General features: G+C 31.0%; 1 pseudogene; it reads left to right on the top strand.

Annotated features, from left to right (window-relative positions):
* LOC111691889 lies at positions 1–19,372 on the top strand (annotated as a pseudogene).
* Positions 19,373–21,264: the final 1,892 nt, after the last annotated feature.

Here is a 21,264-nt window from a genome sequence, read left to right on the forward strand (position 1 = left end):
ATGTCGAATTTCGTGCCGAAAAAAGAGTGTTTGCGGGGAATTGTACTGCACTACTTTATTCAAAAGGTATCTGCAGCTCAAGCACACAGAATTCTTGTTGAAGCTTACGGCAATTATGCTCTGTCGCAAACAGTATGCAGAGATTGATTTAGAAGCTTCAGAAATAATAATTTTTATGTTGAAGGTAAGGAACGTTCTGGCACACCGAAACAGTTTGAAGATGAAGCATTGGAGGCATTACTTCATAGAGACTCATGTCAGATGCTAGCTGAATATGGAGAATTGTTAAGAGTTGATCACACAACAGTTTCGACACATTTGAAAGCATTAAGGATGATTCAAAAGCAAGGACATTGCGTGTCGTACGAGTTGAAGCTGAGAGACGTCCAACGGCATCTTTGCAAGTGTGAACATGCAGTTACTTCAACGGTAGAAAGGGAAAAGTTTTTTGCACTGTATCGTGACATGGGATAAACTGGGACATGCGTCAACATCGTTAGCCGAATATTCATGATTCCAAACTTCTGCTCTGCATTGTTGTTTATTATGAACTGCCCAAACTAAATAAAACCATCACCGAACATCGCTATCGACCACAATTGATGCATTTGAGCCGAGCATTGAAGGAATAACTGTCGCTATACGAACAGAGACACAATAAAGTGATTTTGCAGCATGACAACGCTCGGCCACATGTTGCAAAATTGGTGAACACCTTAAATGGGAAGTTCTACCCCACGCGCCATATTCACCAAATATTACCCCTTCCGATTATCACTTGTCCCGATCGCCGGCCTGGTTGAGCAGCACTTCCAGATATTAAAAAATGGATCGATTTTTGCATAGCCTTAAAAGAAGTGTCTTTTTCCGACATTAAAATGCTGCCAGAATGATGGGAGAAGATAGTGACTAGCGATGGACAATACTCTCAGTGGCATGTTTTTTTTATTATTATTATTTAATAAAGCATTACTTTTCACGAACAGCAAAAACTTATTCAACATCCCATAAAAAAATCATATAATTTTTTTTTTATTCACTGTATTTGCATGAGAAACATATTCCTATGGACGCATTATCTTGTTTGTTTGTATAGATCTAAATAATATGTAGTGTTAAAGAAAACATCATAATTCATTAGTTGATATGAAAAGTAAATTAAGAAATACTTTTTATATTCTTATTTAATATTAACTACTTTCATTGTATGTATGTATAAAAAAGTCTATTAAAATAATAATTAAAATAACCAATACAACTTACAACAATATAGTTGCCAACCACCAAAAATGTGCTTCAATGAATGGATGAAAGCTTCAATATTGATGTGGTCATAAACTTAAAATGATTATATTTATATGAAACAGATAAATCTGTCTGTAGCATAAAGATCTTTAATATTATCAGACTTCAGGCCGAGTATGTATCCCATTTACGCTAAAACGTTATGTTAAAAATAACGTTGTAAATAACCTGCCGTAAAACGACCTCTATTTTATGTTGTATGTTGATACCTGTTATTTGCGCTCTACGTTGTATTTGTTTCATGTTTCATAACCTAAAAGAACTCTTTAAGTTGTATGTGTTTTTGTCTATTGAGTCGTGTATTTATAATAATTCTGCATTATTATTATTAAATATGTCGGTGAAATACATTCTCAAAGTTCGCCCCTAAAAACAGTTTTTTCTAAATATCTGGGGTTCTAATCAATATTTTGAAATAAAACAGCATGCAAACAGCAAAATTACTTCTTATAAAAAAAATAGATGTTTCATTAGTGATTTCGTGTTTAGGGGTTGCTACCCTTATTTTTTATTTAAAAAAACTAACATTTTTTGTATATAAAAAATTCATATTTGTTTAAAAAAATTAAAAATATAACTTATGTAAACAAATTGACAAAATTAAGTTCTGGAACAACCACCTAGTGAGCGAAAAATGTCTATACCATTAAAATTAACATTACAAAATAAAAAGTTTTTACTTTTTCTCTAATCATACGAATAATTTGTTCTATTAGATTCAAACGGATTTAAACGGATGCAAACTACCCCTCATGTTCACCCCCAAAAACAGTATTTCTGTGACATCTCGGGTTCTAATCAATATTTTGGAATGAAACGAAATGGAAATTACTTCTTATAAAAAAACAAATATTTCACAAATAATTTTTTCTATTGCTCTAAATCGGATTTAAACTGATGCAAACTACCCCTGCTGTTCATCAACTACCCCTGCTGTTCATCCCTCAAAAACGGGTTCAGTAATTTCCATTTTGTTTCATACCAAAATATTTATTAGAACCCGAGATATCACAGATATACTGTTTTTGGGGGTGAACATCAGGGGTAGTTTGCATCTGTTTAAATCCGTTTTAGACCAAGAGAAAAAATTATTCGTATGATTAGAGAAAAAGTAAAAACATTTTTCGCACACTAGGGGATTACTAGGGTTGTTCGCCCCCTAAAATGAGAAATTATTTTTGTCAATTTGTTTACATAAATCGTATTTTTAATATTTTAAATCAATATGAATTTTTTATATATAAAAAATGTTTGAAAATATACTTTGTTAGTTTTCCTTAAATAAAAAATAAGGGTTGCAACTCCCAAACACGAAATCACTTGTGATGGGGGGTGTTCACCCCCTAAAAAGAGAACTTAATTTTGTCAATTTGCTTACATAAATCTTATTTTTTATTTTTTTTTAACAAATATGATTTTTTTTATATATAAATAATGTTTGAAAATATAGTTTTTCTGAAATAACAAATAAGGATAGCAACCTCCAAACACGGAATCTAATGTGAAACATTTGTTTTTTTATAAGAAGCAATTTCCATTTTTTTTCATTCCAAAATATTGATTAGAACCCCAGATATTTAGGAAAAACTGTTTTGGGGGGCGAACTTTGTGGATGTATTTCACCCCCTAAATATGTTTTCCGCCGATAAAAAAAAATATGTCATTTAATTTTTTATGTTCTACAACCGAGTCTACATATATAAAAATATTGGAAATCGGAGAGTTCGGGTTGGGGTAGTTTCCTTGTTAGATCCTTCTTCGTTTGATTTAACCTAACAATAATTTTAGGGTAAATACTTACCTAAGTTACTTAAATTTTACAACTTACCTTCGATTTGCGTTTATAAATTACCCGTTATTTACGAGTTTGCATTTGTTTTATGTTTCATAACCTAAAATACATCTGTCAGTTATATGTGTTTTTGTCTAATACTGACTCTTGTTTATAATAATTTTACATAATTATTATTAAAAATGTCGACACAAAAGCGTCTTCAAAAAACAACAAAATTGCAATACGGGTATTTGCTAAAAATGGTCTTAATTCCTCAATAACGTGCACGTTATATCTCAACAATTAACGTTAACCTTAACGTTTAACCCTGAAATAACGTAACTGTTATTCTGATAAAATGGGATACATACTCGGCGGCCTGATTATCAAAATAAATTCAGTCATAATCTTATAACTGTTTACTAATGTTAAACTGTTCTCTATTAGAAAATTGTAAAATAAATCATATCACATACAGATACGCATCACCGTTCAGCAGTTCTACAACAAAGTTTGAAAATTGCTAACACTAGAAGAGGAATAAATAAAAATTTTCTCATTTAATATAGTTCCACCAAAATAAGACATTATAGTGATTACCTTCATCTTCCCCTTTAACTTGTCTTCCTATTCCTTAAGCAATTTTAATATGATCTGAATTTTAACTTCGCCAAATCATTTATTATTTTAAATGCACATTCAACAATTTATATCAAGATATTTTTTTAACTTCTTCAAAAAAAAAAAAAAGAATAGACATTAAGTATTCATTTCGTAAAACTACGCGTGATTTCCAACTTCTGTTGAGTACTGAATGTATGATGTAGGTATTATCGACATCATGTGATTCTGTTAGAAATAGTTGAAAGGTCAATGTATTACACAAGAAATTATATATACAATATATCGGAAAATTAGGAAATTTTTGGAACATGTAATGAAACATTAATCATGAGGATAATTAATTAGTTTACAGATGCTTCCACCTATTTGAGTTCTGAACTATTTATTCTATTTTCTCAGAAATTGCAGAAATTGAAAACATTCCTTCACCTTTGGTCTAAGTGATGTTATAGCTATTGACAACAAGAATATAATCTTATTCTGTTTGCAAATGTATATAATAAATTCAATGTGTCAGATATGTTTTTTCATTAGACTATTGAGATGTATCATTTTTATTTTGTTTATTCTAGATCATTATTCATGACTATCTTTAGAATATTTTCTTTAGTATATTATGTAACGTTGTCAGTTTAGACTTCTTAAGATTTCGAGAGACATATCGCCCCTTCTCTTGAGAAAAAACTCTGATTAATATCTAGTTTGAAGTCACTAGCATGTGATGTTACCCTCCTTCATTTTTACATATAAGTCGTTCTGAAATTCCAAGTAGTTCTGTGTTGTCTTGATTGAAACAATTTCGATTCTTCTCTTCTGGATTTCTGTTACTTATATGCAGAACCTTAGATAAAATCTCTCTTCGCTGGATTTTGGAATTATTGATATCCATTACGCGCATTGTTATTCACGTTTGTGTTCCTTTGACCTAGTGGAATATGTCTTCAGTATATACATTGCCGATGTACATGGGACGATCTACATCTCTCTTGCAATTCTTCTTGGGAAAAGCTGACTCCATCTTCGTTAAGGTATTGTAGATGTTATTAATATTGTGCTTCCTCAAAAGGGACTATACTTTCTCCTTACTTCCTTAGATATAGGTTGTTACCAGATATACCTTCTTTCGTCCAAATTCGCTTTGCAAATGGTGAGTGCTCGATGTGCTACGGTGTTGACGATAACTTGTGTTTGGGCCTGATGATGATGTGATTCAGCACTCAAATTATTTTCCATGTGGATTGGCCTGTAATTGTTGTGTTCTTTGTACCATCCAATCCTCTTGTATCTTTATAGTTATTAGCCAAGCGAATTTTGTCTCTATGCGTTCGATCATTACAAGTTGTTAAATGTTGCCCACTAGTTTATTGATATTTTTATCGATAAGGCTAGGATTAGATGTAGCCGTGTGGTATGAACTTGTAAAAGCTTATTTTACAAGTAAGAATCGTTCAGTCTGTCATAATATATTTGTACCAATAATCCCATAGAAAATAAACTTTATAGCAACTCTAAATTTTCGAAAACAATTTTATCTCCGCTAAGCACGTTAAATTAATCAATTCATGGGCAGCACAAAACCTACGTAAAGGATAAGTTGAACTGCAATGAAAAAAAATGCTGCAAAACAATTATAAAATGTGCTAACAAAGTAGATACATATGTTAATTTTAAAATAAAAGCAGGTAAAATAAATGTAGTAAACAGTGTAGGAAAAATAATAATAGTATAACATTTTAGAATTAAAAAAATTTTATACCAATGTAAAAGACACAATATTAAAATAATAAAGGAACAAGAGTCGAAAGAAATAAAACATAAACAAGAATACAATTCAGTATGAAAACATTTCCAAAGAAGCAATATTACAAAATAATCGTAGTATATCGTGTAAGTAAATGTAAAGAACCAAAAAGTTAAAAGAATAATTTTATTTTCAGAATGTATAAAAATGAATGTAACAAAAACTATTAATGAAAATATTAAAATAAAATTATGGTGCCTACCTACACCTTGCAGTTTATGGCAAATCACGTAATTATAAATATTTACATTTAAAAAATAGGAACCGGTTCAATCGTATTATGTTTGTTCCTTATAATGATAAATATCACGAAGCAGGTTACACAAATTTAAAATTTACCTAAATATTATAAAACTTTTACTTTGGAGATTTAAAAAAAAATCCAAATTAATTCTAATTTCTAACAAATTTCCTGACTTATCATCAAATGAAGATATATTTCATTTGTTAAAATCCGATAATATTAGTAGTTAATTTAGCACAATGACTTCTTTAAAAAGTACGAACGTGTTAAATAAGATTGCGATGCAAAAGTGTAACAATGGCACCTATTATAGTCGTTTTAAAAACTGTCCAAAGACTTGAGACAGAACCCGTATGAAAGTTAATAAAAGTGAAAGTAAAAAAGTTAAAAAACAAATAAAATAATAAACATTTAGTCACAGATTTAAAAAAACGATTTTAAAAACTATGCAGTTAAAATATAAGCACAAATACATAAATGAAATATAACTAATATCACAAAACATAAAAAACATCAATTTCTAAATTATGATTTTTATAAAATGATATGTCAAGGTCTTCATTTATTTTATCTGAAACATCATCTACTGTAGAATAGTCAAAACGATATGAAATTTGTATGTCATCAGCATAAGCTTGCATGGTTAAAAATTTTAAGGTACGAAAAATATCTGCTATATCTCCAAGGAACATCAATGGATCCAGTATAGACCCTTGGGGAACTCCAAAACAAATGAATTTCAAATCAAGTACATCATTACCAATTTTTAACATTTGAGAGCGACCAAAGGGCATGGTCGATAGTATGAAATGCCTTCTAGGAGTCAAGTGACACAAGAATTGTTGGCAATATTCAGTAAATAAGCCTACGAGTAATAATACTATCTGACAGAGTGACGAACTGATGCACAGGTAGAATATTATTTTTACAAAATAGGCATTTATTTGTTTATATACAATTTTTTTCCAATATTTTTGATAGTATGGCAAATAAGTTAATGAAACGTAAGTGTTGGGCGGATGGTGTACTTACTTTGAGCACAGAACTATAATTACAGCTTCCTTTTAGGACTCCGCAAGGTGACCACTCAGGAAACTGCAATTAACAGTATAACAAATCGAGGAAATTAAAGAAGGTATATAATACTGCAACATTGTTCGAGAAGTACCATCACCACATACATCTGACGTTATAGATAAAAAAGGAATTTTGCACTTTCAAACATTTTTCGGTGGGGATGCATCTTATTTTTACCACATTCAAATAAATCGCCCTGTTTACCTTTTGATACCAAATAATACGTATATTGCTCAGAAACTGATCAACTGGTAACAACTGTTAGAAAGCATAATGTTTTTTTTTTTTTGTTTTTGTTGTATTTTATACAATATTGTTTTCAAATATACGACGCTTCTGTTTTTCATTAGTTGACATCATTATAAATGGTTTACAATTTAGAATAGAAAGTCTTGTGTCAAGTATCATCATTTTTATTTAATTTATATAAAACGTATTGAAACAGTACATTTATTAAACGCTACAGTCAATCTATTATAAAGGATATTGTAGTACGTGAGATAGGTATCCCAGAAAATTAATTGATTTCTGCATTTTCCATTTTAAATTTCATGCTTATGTATCAAACAATGTTTTAATTACAATTTTACACTATCAAAATGTTTGAGTTAAGTAAGCTTTAATAGCGTTAATTAAAGTCTTTAATATTAAAGACCATTTGGCGAAAAATAAATCTGAGACTATCAAATATTCCATAATCCAATTTTTGACAACAATATACGCCGATACAGGAAGAAACAAATATTTGTATCAAATATTGCTCAATAATTGTCCTTCAGATTAATGAAATAATAAAGGGAAGTAAAGGAATTATTAAAGGAATTATTATTTTTTTACAAAACTATTTACTGCAATATTTAAGTATTTAGATAATGGTGATTAAACAAAGCAATTAAATGGATAATTATAAGTTTAATTAGGAAGTGGGTACCACTAGTTACTTAATGGTGACGAAAAATTAATAAAATATTTAATAAACAATATCATCCGTAATAATATAGTTGATTTTTTTATATGAACGTTAAATTTCAATAGATTTTATTTAGTCAATAATTTATTTCTTAATGTTTCAATGAGAGTATGCAATAGTTTTTAACTTAAGGTAAGACATTAACAGTAAAATGGTAATTAGTAATTTAAATATCACAATAACTGTAAAGCCGACAGAACTACACTCGTACGTACATAGAGCATTACACTATACAAGGACTGTTCAGAAAATAACCGAACTTTTTGAATTACGCTCTAATGGAGATATTTAGTGATATGCGGTTTTCAGCATTGCGTTGGGCATAATCTCGTCTGTAGCCATAATAATATGTTCTTGGATTGTTGATATCTCATTTAGTTTTCGGATAATGTTATTTGCATGAGTTCAACGTGTTTAAGTGTTAATGTGCGATTTTATGGAAAAACGATGCAACGAACAACAGAAAGAAAATCTTGTGCACGTTTGTCAGCAACTCCTTGAACAATCCAGTGACGATGAAACATTCATTCAAAGGATCATAACGGGAGACGAAAGCTGTGTTTACGGATATGACGTTGAAACAAAAGTTCAATCATCATTGTGATGATCCAAATGATCTCCACGCCACAAGAAAGCATGTCAGGTTCGATCCAATGTCAAAATGCATTTGCAATTGTGCATTTTAAATTTTTGCCTCAAGGTGAACTATGAACCGTGTGTATTGTCAAGGCAACGGTTTTACAACGGTTACGTGAAAAAATCCGCAAAAAGGGACCAGAGACAACTCATGGTTTTTGCACTGTGCCTGCTTTGTCAATTCGTCAGCTTTGTGCCAAAAATCAGATTACTGTCCTCACTCAGCCAGACCTGGCTCCTTGCGATTTTTTTCTTATTTCCGAAATTAAAATAAGTGCTGAAAGGACGCCGTCTTCAGACTGTTGATGACATGAAAGTAAATTCATCACAGATTTTAAAGGCTATTTCAAATTAACCGATCCTGAACTGCTTCGCAAAATGGAAACACAGCTAGGAAAAGTGTATCAATAGGAAAGGGAATACTTTAAAGGAGACAAGGACCAGTAATGTGTAAAATTAATAATAAAGTTTAAAAAACTAAAGTTCAGTTATTTTCTAAATAAATCTGGTATGCCAGTTTCTGCAGAATGAAGAAAGTGCATAAGCATAATGCACAAGCTTAATAGAATGTTTTTTTTTGTAAAAAAACACTTTTTTTAATTATGTTTTTGTACTTGAGACGGAATGTTAAATTAACTTCGCCTGTTGATACATGAACTTATTGATTTCAATTAGAAATAAGTGAAATCAATAAGTTTCTCATCAAAGATCTCTTACACATTTGTTAGTCATTAGGTCGAATGTGGTCAATATTTCTAAGCACTTGGCAACTCTGCCATCACAAGTTAAAAAAAATCGCAGAAGAAGACAGTGACGACGCTTAATTAGCATACTTAAACTAACTGGTGCTAAGTGAAACGTTAAATCATCTCGTGTTCCACCAGAAAAGGGCGATAGCGCTTTAAAATTTTGGTTACTGATTTATTCCATTCACATGTCGATATGTGAATTATTGTACCTTGTACCAAAGAATGGACGTATGATTTATAAATAATTGTTAAAACGTTTATAGCCGATATAGTTATACAGGGTGGTCCGAATTTTATGTAGGAAACTTCGAGGACAGATAGATCTCTTTAAAATAATAGGAGTTTGCCTTATAAACATAGGTCTGGAACGGCCTCGTTTTAGAGATACAGGGTGTTGAAGTTGTTAAAAAAAATATATTTTTTGTTTATATCTCAGGAATGTATTAACCGATCTCAATAAAATTTGGTACAAATAATGTACGATAATAGGCCTTGCATTCCCTAAAATATGAGCTCTAAAGGTTTAACCAGTGGTGTAAAAAAAAACCTACGCCACTGTATTTTTTACAAGTTATTGTAACGGATTTATATTCTAATGCACTACATAAGTAAAAAATGTCACCTGAATTTTTTCCCTAAGGTTCACCATTTTCAAGTTATTCATACAAATACAATCCCCTTGTGGCAGACACTTCAATCATAATATTACAAAAATATTTATGTTTATGCATAAAAGTAAGTGCAATTTGTAAGCACATCAACAAAATTCTTTCCACATCACTTGTCAGGTAGTGTTCCTGGTGTGTTTTAGTTTTCCCTGGAGGCATTATCTTTACAAATAAGAACAATTTAAAACAAAATAATAATAAAAATACATGTATTTTACCAAGCAACAACAACTAAACAAAAAACAAAATTAACGTTAAGTATTTACAGCAATTGTTTAAAATTCGAACTACCCACATCGATACATTTCTGACATTTTCTATTAATGGAACTAATTGAAGCTAATATCATGTGGTGGTTTTCTTTTAATTCATTACACCTGTCTTCTATTCGCTGCATTAGTTGTGGTCTAGTATCTATCGAAGTAGAGTAAATTTTTCAAGTAGGTCACCCCAAACATAGAAGTTCAGGGAGTTTAGATCTGGCGATCTGGCTGGCCAAGACACTGGACCCTCGGCACCATTATGGTTGACATTGGCATGTAGAACTTTTCAAATTTTCAATATACTCACCCCAAGTTGCCGAAACGTTCTTCGTGTACTTAGCCGAGGATCGTCGTCAAATACTTTTAAAATTTAATTTCTGTGCCTTTCATTCCTTTGTCGTGATTTTCCAAATATTGTTTTAATCCAAAAAGATGAAAGCGATGAGTGTAAAGAATTTTGTTGATGTGCTTACAAATTGCACTTACTTTTAAGCATAAACATAAATATTCTTGTAATATTATGGTTAGAAGTGTCTACCACAAGGGGATTGTATTGGTATGAATAACTTGAGAACGGTGAACTTTAGGGAAAAAATTCAAGTTACCTTTTTTACGTATTTTGTGCATTAGAATATAAATTCGGTACAACAGCTTGTAAGAAATACAGTGGCGTAGGTTTTTTTTATAAAAAAGGGGTGACCCTGTCCAGTTGTACACCACTGGTTGGACCTTTAGAGCTCATATTTTAGGGAATACAAGGCCTACTATCATACATTATCTGTACTAAATTATATTGAAATCGATTGATGGATTCCGGAGATATAAACAAAAAATCTATTTTTTTTAACAACTTCAACACCCTGTATCTCTAAAACGAGGCCGTTCCGGACCTATGTTTATAAGGCAAACACCTACTATTTTAAAGAGGTCTATCTACCCTCGAAGTTTCCTGCATAAAATTCGGACCACCCCGTATAGGAAAATTTTATAAAGATAAAGTTCTTATCTACACAAGTTCTTCTACACAAAGAAATATTCACAATTGACATTTCATTAAAAGAAAGATTCATTTTAAGGGAGAGCGTTTTTATGCGTAATTTTCAATGAATTTCTAACAGTCTGTTGGCGGGGGTTTTAGAAAATTTAAGCAAGTTAGAAACAATATCTCTTCACTGTACCAGTTTAACAAGTTTTCTCTAGGGTATAAGACAGTTCAGAACATTCAGAATAAGGAAAAAAACATATTTTTATTTCATTTGTTTATTTCCCGAACTTTACACGCCAGTTGAATCAGAAAATCGCATACTATAGTATAAACATGGTCACACCCCGCAAAATGCTTTTATGAAACCATTATCAAATGAATTTTTTATACCTATATTGTTTTAATATCAAATGTGTATTATTAAAAATTATTACATTTAGTAAGTCATATTTTTAATACCTCGGTATAAAAATAATTTTTCCTTTCATCAGTCTAGTAAGTCTAACTGATTAAAATATTTTACAATTAAGCATGTATACAGAGTGTCCCAGAATAACGTGTACAACGGAATACCACAGATTCGTGGTCTCAAAATAGGCAGATTTATGCTAATTCACCTATATCAAAAATCGCTTCGATTGACCGCTAGATGGCCTCAAAGTTCGTGAAAATTTTTTGAATTTTGTAAATAACTCGAATACGTATTATTCGATTTTGATTATTTTTGGGACTTTTGTTTTCAATCTACACATTTTGGTGTTATACAGTGTTTTTTCAAACTTACAACTCCTACAAAATTGATGTATGGTGATAATATCCGTTCATAACTTTTTCCTCTTTAGGGCAATAATAACAACTATTTTCTATTTGATAAAAAAAATATTGTTTAAATGTACACATTAACGTGCCACCCATATTACAATACTTAACAAAGTAGGCTCTGATTTTGTAGGTTGACTGTAACTTCAGTTTGATTTTGTTTGAGGTAGCATTATTATTGACCCTGTTATTCTACCCAATAGACTAAATGGGGAATTTTATTTAGAATTATTGCAAATCCCGAGTTATTGGAACTATACATTGGTACTATTACTAGTACCATGGAGCTAACATGTGGTTATGCATCATGGCGCTCCACTACATTTCACTGTAAATGGCCGGCAGTCTGAACCAAAGTTCACTTTCATATATAACATGATGCAAATATTCTTGTCCATTAAGTATTTTTATTAAATCCTCGACAAAACTGGAAAGGAACATTCCGATGTCTACATGTTTTCCGTGATCTTTCACTGCGAAAAAGTAGAGAAATATTTTTATTTCAACATTTAGATAGATTTTCCATCATTATCTTACTAAAAGCATGATTTCTTGTCTAAAAATGCCAGCCTTAATATCGTGGTCTCCACACCTATACGAGTATTACAAATTGGTTTATAATTGTCATTTCTTTACTGCCTAGGTACAATTTGGGACAATAGTTTCAATGAATTCCTGTAAGGTCAGAGAAAAACAATAGCTTCAATAACTGGGATTGAAATTTGGTGATTAATATTTTCCTTTTATAAATCAAACAAATACAATCCAACAAGAGCAAAAACGAATAGTCATATCCCATCTTTTTTTATTTATACCTTCGAGCTTATAGTTGAAAGAATTATTTAAAATGTGGTACATATGCCCGGATAATGAAACCTGGTTCTTGGCCGATATTAAAATAATTCCTTCAAAAACCATTGTATAAATAAAAACAAACCTGATAGCCTGGCCTTAACCTACTCATTTTTATATTATTTGAGGCCACACGAAGCATGTACACCTCAAAACTTTGGAATACACACTGCAGAAAAGATTTTCACTATAGCTTGAACTAAATCCAGAGAACTTACATTTTGAGCTATTTTGAAGGTATTAAGGAAATTTAAATTTTTAAAAAATATATTCTGAATTTTCGTCAAAAAAAAATGAAAAATCTGGGTACTTCGATGAATTATCTAGTGTGCTAAAGAAACAACTTCTTAGACAAGCTAGTAAATAACTGTAGAAGAATAAAAACAATAAAAAATACTCCCTAAAACTTTTATTTATGCAAAAACCCATACCCATTACCATTCAGAATGATATGACCAATGATATTGTAAGAAACAACTACTTTGGGGGCTGCAGTCTCGTCCGACATTAAATTACATACCATACAATATTTGTTGAGATAAAATTTCAAGAAAAGAATAAGCCAATAAAGTTCTGTTATCGGAACTACTGTAACAACTTACCGCGGCAGAGAAGTGCCTCATTTGGAATATTGTCTTAAAATAATTATACACGTTAAACATATACTCTTCCATTCCTTTATTTTTCACCTCCACTGAAAATTACTCTGAAAATGCACGCCTTCGTAACTGTAAAACACAGTATGCACTGTAAGCTGCTACGGTGAATGCCACGCCACCAACGTCTTTCTACATCGGGGGTCGAATGTGGTTAATTCCAAGAAAGTGACGCAAGGGTCTTCTTGGAATTCTATATCAACAAATATCGTACGGACTGTACATCCGCAATGTCTTTCAAACTTATTAGTTATCATCAGTCTGCGATAGGTGAGATGACCGATAATATTTGGTAGGTGATATGTCATCCACACTTCAAATATATCGCCTCAACTCTATAGTGTTGGTTGACATAAGGTTAACTGTTGAAAATATAACTTTTTAAATTATAAAATTTTCAATCAAACTCTGAAAAAACGTATTAAGGTATAACGTATTAAGAAACAGTTACAATTAAACTTATAATTGAATTAAATATGATTGTAGTCCTTGAACTACAAAAATCTAGAGAAGAAACATACCTACTTAATTGTACTTACGTGCGATTTTAGTAACTGTGAAGTTGTTACAAAGAAGCTTCAAATGGGAGTTATTGTAGTACTGAAAGTAACATTGACTAGCAGGACATTTTAGTGGTTATTCAACTGAAGGTTAATGTATCAATAAACGTTATTTTAATGTTCACGTTCTCACTAGGTTATAATTATTAATTTCACATTTAGTGATTATATTAACAGAAACGATTCAGTTTTTGGTGAATTACCAACCTCAGATATTCAAAAACTATCCCAAATGTTTCATTAATATTTATATTTTACAAATTATAATTTGCCAACTGAACATTATTGTTGTGTTGACCTGAAAATCTTTTTTAATAGTTAACATTTTATAGTTAATATAAAACTGATAATTCTTAAGGTATAATGGTATATTCTTTTCAGTTTTAGTCAAGTTAATACACTTAACTAGCTCGAAATTTACATATTAGAAGAAAATAATAATACATTCCTTCGAACCTATTTGAAAAACAACAGCAAGCAAATCGTCGGGAATACTAAATACGGTATAAACGTGACAATCATTGAAAATTTTATAAGTTTGAATAAAATATTAGATGATAATGGTTTCTTCTGAAAATAGTATGTTTCTTCGACATTTTTAACGAATTAGTGGTTATTTTCATCAGTAGCTTTATAACGAGGAGGCGATCGACTAAACTATGAATGTCCTTCAATACGTAGATATGTGCTAATTTATATCAATGTCAAGTTCAAGCATAATATATTTTTGTATATATCGTTATTGCTGCGATTATCGTACAAAGATGAATGAAATAGATTGTAAAATGTATTGATAATATTAAATTCCTATTAAACACGCAATATTCTTTGAAAATAAATTATCTCGTGTTCAAAATTATTCGTTCCTTATAGTGAAGTTAATTCGTGATAACCCAACAAAGTTCAAAATCGGATTTTCGTGGGCGTATCTTTGAACAGGGACACCTTTGCATACAGGCGAGGAATCAAATCAATTGTTGTTATACTTGGTCCCAATTGGGTTTATCATGAAAGTCTTTATCAATTTGATCAAATCAAATAGTCGAAAATTTGAAAAATGGCCAAGAATGTTTGGTCTCTTAATATTTTCCAAGAAATCCGCCTTCTTTGAGTAAATCCGTCGTAAAGTCTGATGCCAGCATTTTCTGGTTCAGCCGCAATTTTGGTCACATCATTTATCCTTGAAGTTTTTTTTATTATTTTATGCACTATCCCTATGAAAAAATGCGGTATTTTTCAACTTGGAAGTCATTTTTCGTGGTCTAAATGATTTTCTTCAAATTTTGTGGTCGCAAGAGCATCCACAAAAACATAAAATCTAATAGGTTTGATTTGATTCCTCATCCGGGAACAATGATGCCCGTGGTTCAAAAATACACTATCGATAATCGAATTCTGTACAATAATGGGTTAATATTTCATAAGTTGAGTCAATTGGCCAAATATATTGAGGTCTAGCAATGCCTGTCATCACAGTAATGGAAAATACTCAAACAGTTAGAAAATTACTTCTTTGATGGTCCCAAATTAGAAAAATATCAAAAATCTAAACTTTTACCTCAACAATGACTGACAAAGTAAAGGCAGACGTGGCATAGACCCTATCCACCACAATGGTCTCTCAGCCGCCCTCTGGATGGAGGCATAAGAAGTATTATCAAATGCTCGAGAAGATCCCAAGCATGTCCCAATAGTGATCGCCTTCTCTGCTGAAGTAGTAGATGATTGACATATTTCCATAGACTGTATTTGTATTTTCTCTACATTATAAAAGAAGGTGTAAAGCAACTGTTTAAGGAGATATTTGCTCATATTTCACATCTACATCCTGTGTATAATACAACTTGACCCTATAAATATCCATATCCTGCCATGGGTGGGATGTAATTAGGAACGAACGTTTTGCCATTAAGTTACCTATTTTGGATAATGCCGTTTCCGCCTAGTTTCAATTGATATTTTACTGTCCAGATTATTTTAAAGATAATAATTCTATTGAAGAACTTTTTACAATGAAGTTATTTCTTCCGGATAAATACGTAGCCACCTAGTTGTGCTTGATATTTTACTATTATGGTATCAGTTTTTTTCTAGAGATATCCAAGTAATTTTTTTAGTATTCAAGAAGAAATTACTTTATAAACAGATGGTTTCTAAAAATAAACTAATCTATATTATCCCTCAATTCGGTAAAATGACTTAGGTATGTATTGGTCAAGATGAAGTGATCTCCAGGTGTAAAAGAGAGTTCCATGAAGCTTAAGTCGTCTTTTGAGCTTTACTACCACTGCACTATACTCTCGAGTTCAATACTTCAACTATGTATTTTCGAGACAGAATAATATATCAATCAGTATTAAAAAATGTTACAAATGGAACATTAAAAGTTAAATAAATATATCATATAGGTTAAGGCTTAAATTTATAAATGTACGTTATTATTTTGTAAAGTGATATATTTTATAGAAGAATATTATAAGGAAATAACCAATCAAACAAACAGAAAGATGATGAAATTGGCATCTAGTAACTAATTATTGAGAATGAATTTCGTATGTGCTTATTGAGATAAATTGAGTGGTTGATTTTATTATCCCATGACGCAAATTAATTTTATACAAACAAGTCACTGAGAAGCGCCGCCCACTGTAAAAAAGATAATACTGATGTTTACATTTATAAATTGGATGAAATTCACCTTCTCCAAAAGAGACAAATCAAGCTGAAAATACGCAGGATCGGATTTAGTAGTGTGCACGTTTGTTTCATTCTTGACAGGCCTTGAGGATGTATATTATAAAACAAGGTTATATTTATAAACAATAAACTACAATACAATGTACTTTATACCAATCAATGACTTGTTTAATTGCAGAGTAAATATAAATTATCTACGGTAATGCTTATTTTTTCCATTTAAAATACGCTTTCAATTGTTCCTTAAACTTTAAATTAAGCGAAGAAATTATGTAAAAATGTTGTTCCTAAAAAGTTTCCATTGATTTAAAAGTTGTAATTCCATAATTAATTGAATATTATTCACTATTTTTCTCACTTTCGTTAGTTCTCATGAAAATTATTTGGCAAGTTTTTTGAATTTGTTTGTACTACCTCACGCTTGGTGAGTAAATCTTGCACTTTACTTTATCTTCTAACTGGTCGAGCTACTTATAAAGATCACCCGGTGTATGTCGTTCGGCACAAACCGCAACACATGTTACGCTACGGCCGTTTTTTAATACGTATCCGCCGAAACGACTTTTATCAGAGGTCCTCAAACATTTTTTTGCATATTCAATCTTAGTTTATTCAGAGTTGGTGTAAATATACTTTAGTTTTAGAATTACTAGACGTTCAGAGGTAGGGTTAAACTTTAGATAACAAGTTTTTTTTAATTATTTATTTTAGTGCCTACATTACAACTGCATTACCATTGAAATTTTGACATTTTCCTTATTGGCACACAGATCTCTAGTACATGACTGAATATTAATAAGTGCGAGAATAATAAAACTTCTGGATAAAAATAGTTGCAGTTTTTATGTTTTAATTGAACGAGTAAAAAATTATATAATATTATGTAATACTGAAAACGAATGGAATTATTTATTATTAAACTTATTTTTTCGTCTCTATATGCCTATCCTAAGAGATCCCTTTACGTATCCCTTAGGGCCGTTTGCGCCGTTTGCCTAAAAGGCGTTTAGAAAATTAATCATTGATTAGTTTGTAAAATGTATTGTGCCGTCCCCTAAACGGTGATTAAACTAAACGCACATGTTTTAAATATGTATTAGTTTTAAATGCAGATGTGCGCAGTCGTAGTAGGGTTTAATTTAACCTCGTTTTAGATTGTTTTTTCAGTTTTTCAGATTTGAGATCGATCAGTTCAGTTTTCTAGTTTGAGTTGAGTAAATAGTATATTATTAATATTTATTGCATTTATTGTGGTTTAATTATTATCAACTGCCTAAAACGGATTTCGATGAGCTGGATGACGATTTCTTTATAAACGACGACTTGGATATTTTAGATATAATAGACTTTGGTTTTCCTCGCAAGATTTATGAAAGAAAATATTATTTTGAGGATTTAGATAATTTAACATTTTTTAGGCGTTTTCGTTTAACGAAAAACACGGTGTTGTATTTACTAGAACTAATAGGAGAGTTGGAATATGATAATAACTTGTAAGTAAATTGTTTGCTTAAATGAGTCTCTTGTGTTTTATTACTGGATTTTGAGTTGTTACATTAATTTTACAAACATCGACCAGTTATTAACAGCTCTTAGATTTTACGCTAGTGCAGGGCATCTAGCCACAGTGGCTGATTTTACTGCAATGGATATATCTACTGCCGCTAGAATCCTTGCAAAGGTAACACTAGCTATTGCAAGATTATATCTACAATTTGTAAAGATGCCTACCCAGAATAATTTGGTTAAAACACAAAGTGATTTTCACCATATTGCATCCTTTCCTCATGTGATAGGCTGTGCTGACGGTACACACATAAAAATACAATCTCCTGGTAAGCACATTTCAGGTTTACAGTTAAATGTTTATCTTATATTTAGAAATGATAGAATAATGAATAACAAGATGGTAATTTATTCATCTCTCTAGCACTTTGTAGGTAACTAAAATGGAACGAATAGAGTAAAAAATAGTAAAACAAGTTTAATAATTATTTTAGTCAATTTTATAACTAAGAAGGTACGTATCTTTTAGGTGGTGACGATCCTGAGGTTTTCAGAAACAGAAAAGGGTACTTTTCTATAAACGTTCAGGCAACTTGTAATTCTGATCTGAAACTACTTGATGTTGTGGCTCGATGGCCAGGGTCTTCCAATGACTCTACAATATTTAATAATTCTAGATTGAGGAGACGGTTTGAAAACAATGAATTTCCGAACTGCATATTATTAGGTCTTTTATGAAAAAAATTCACAATAACTTGATGAAATCAGCTTTACTATGTACAATTTTTTATTATTATAGGTGATTGTCGTTATGCAGTAAGGAACTACTTTCTAACCCCTTTAGTTAATCCTATACTAAGAGGTGAGAGGCTGTACAACGAGGCACATACCAGAACCTGAAATGTTATTGAAAGGTGTTTTGGAGTATGGAAGAGGAGATTTCCTGTTGGCTTATGGATTACGGTTGAAATTGAATACTGTACTACAAGTGATAGTAGCAACTGCAGTTCTCCATAACTTGGCAAAAGATATGAACGAAGAAGAGCCTCCATTACCCGAAGACATTAACCAAGAAGAATTAAATTATCTTATTGCTGTTGGCGAAATAGGAGATCTACCAGACCCAAATGAAAATATAAATAACTTTAGGACCCAGTTGATACATGATTATTTTTCTAGAATTTAGGTTTTTAGAGAATTTAAATAAATTAGGATTAAAAAATATTCACGTTTTTTTAATTTTCATAACTTTTTATTGCAAAAATAGAAGATACAAAATGAAATAATGTAGATTCAGTTTGAACTCTACCACAACTATCTATATAGCAGTAGGGCACTTTTTATATAAACTAAATATAAACATAAGTAAAAAACAACAAAAATATGCACTTACGCTCACATAAAGTCCATGAAAGTTTATTTGCTAAATTACCTAGAGCTAGAGAAATTGATAATATGAACAAATAAATGTGATCCTAATATAAAAATAAACTATGGCAAAGTGACATGTACAGCTGCGTATAAAAATTTTCTTAGCAGTTTTTGTTTTTCCACTTCAATCTGCACTTCTAACAACTGAAATTTCAATCTTCTTTTTTTGGCACTCCGCTACTTCCAACCTTTTATCAAGAAGTTGATCGTACCTCTCGGTTAATTCTGACCTTGTTAAGGCTTTCACAAGTACTATTGACCGACGTCTTGATGTAGGAAGCCTATTTTTTGTTCGTGGAGTATCTTCATTTGTTTCTAAAATAAGAATAAGTAAACATACACTATGGTAGATTTAAAAAATGAAAATTAAGTTTGTAAAACTGTTCTTAAATAACCTGTATGAATTTAAATATTCAATGTACTGTACAGTATTATAGATATTTATTTCTCATACAATTATGAATTTTTCATATATAAAATGCTATAAGGGCTAGTGTTGACAGAAACATAACATTTTGTATACATGGTGAACAAATTAAAATGAAGTAATTATCTTCATCTTTATTTTTTCTTTTTGAAGATGATGGTCCGGGTGTTTAAGGATCTTGCTTCGTAAGTTTGTGGTAATTGTCCGTTTTAAATCGGCTGGTATGTATTTTTTCCATGATGTACCCTAAAACAAACACTATAATGTTAATTTAGGTTTAGTATTAGCGAAGTGTCAATTTAGTATGAATATTCCAAATCTCATTCTAAAGTATCAGTAGTTATTTATTTAGATAGTGGAATTGAATTAATAAATTTAACAAATAAAAATTAGTTACCTGTTCATTATCATTTGACTCATAAATTACTTCAACGTCATTACAAGGCTGACAATTTCCCTCAGTATTTGACATGTTTAAATCCTGAAAAAAGTTATTCACAGTGAAAATCACATATATAAAATTACATATGTAATAACTGTTACTCGGGTTATACATACTGTAAAACTTGGAAGAGATTCTGTATCCCTGTCTATCTCATTTTCCAATCCATTATGTCATGACATGCATCTTTCTGTATTTTTATGGTTGGTCCCCCTACAGCAGAATAAATTTCTTTTTTTTCCAGTGCAGCAATTTTTCGTACTTCCCTTTTACGATTTTCGTAAAATCTTCTTAAAACATCTGGACTCCAGTAAGTAGTATTTACCCCTGCACTGGTAACTTGTGATCGGTTTTTTTATTTTCTAAGATGTGTTTATATTTTGCACAAATATTTGCTATAAATAGCTTTTCCTCACCAGAAAAACTAATGCACCGTTGTCTTTTTTTCGCTTCAGAAGCCATTTCTATTTAAAACTATCAAAGTAAATACGTTTCCGCACAAAAACGAAGTTAAAATACTAAAAATAGGGTTAGTTCTTGGTGTTACTTGATGGGAGTAAACAAAACTTTACTATCGTGAAGTTAGCAAATGGTCAAAAATTGCACTGTTGCCAAGCATTTCCTCCGTTAAACTAAACATTGTTTAAATTTTGACGCTGCAACTCAAACAAATATAAACGTTGATTAAAAATTAATCGATGATTAATTAATCATTGATTAGAACTGGAACGGTACAAATGGCCATTAACGTCTTAACGTGCCCCTAGAGCAGGGGTCG

The sequence above is a fragment of the Anoplophora glabripennis genome, unplaced genomic scaffold (assembly GCF_000390285.2).
Source record: "Anoplophora glabripennis isolate ALB-LARVAE unplaced genomic scaffold, Agla_2.0 scaffold558, whole genome shotgun sequence".
NCBI lineage: Eukaryota > Metazoa > Arthropoda > Insecta > Coleoptera > Cerambycidae > Anoplophora > Anoplophora glabripennis.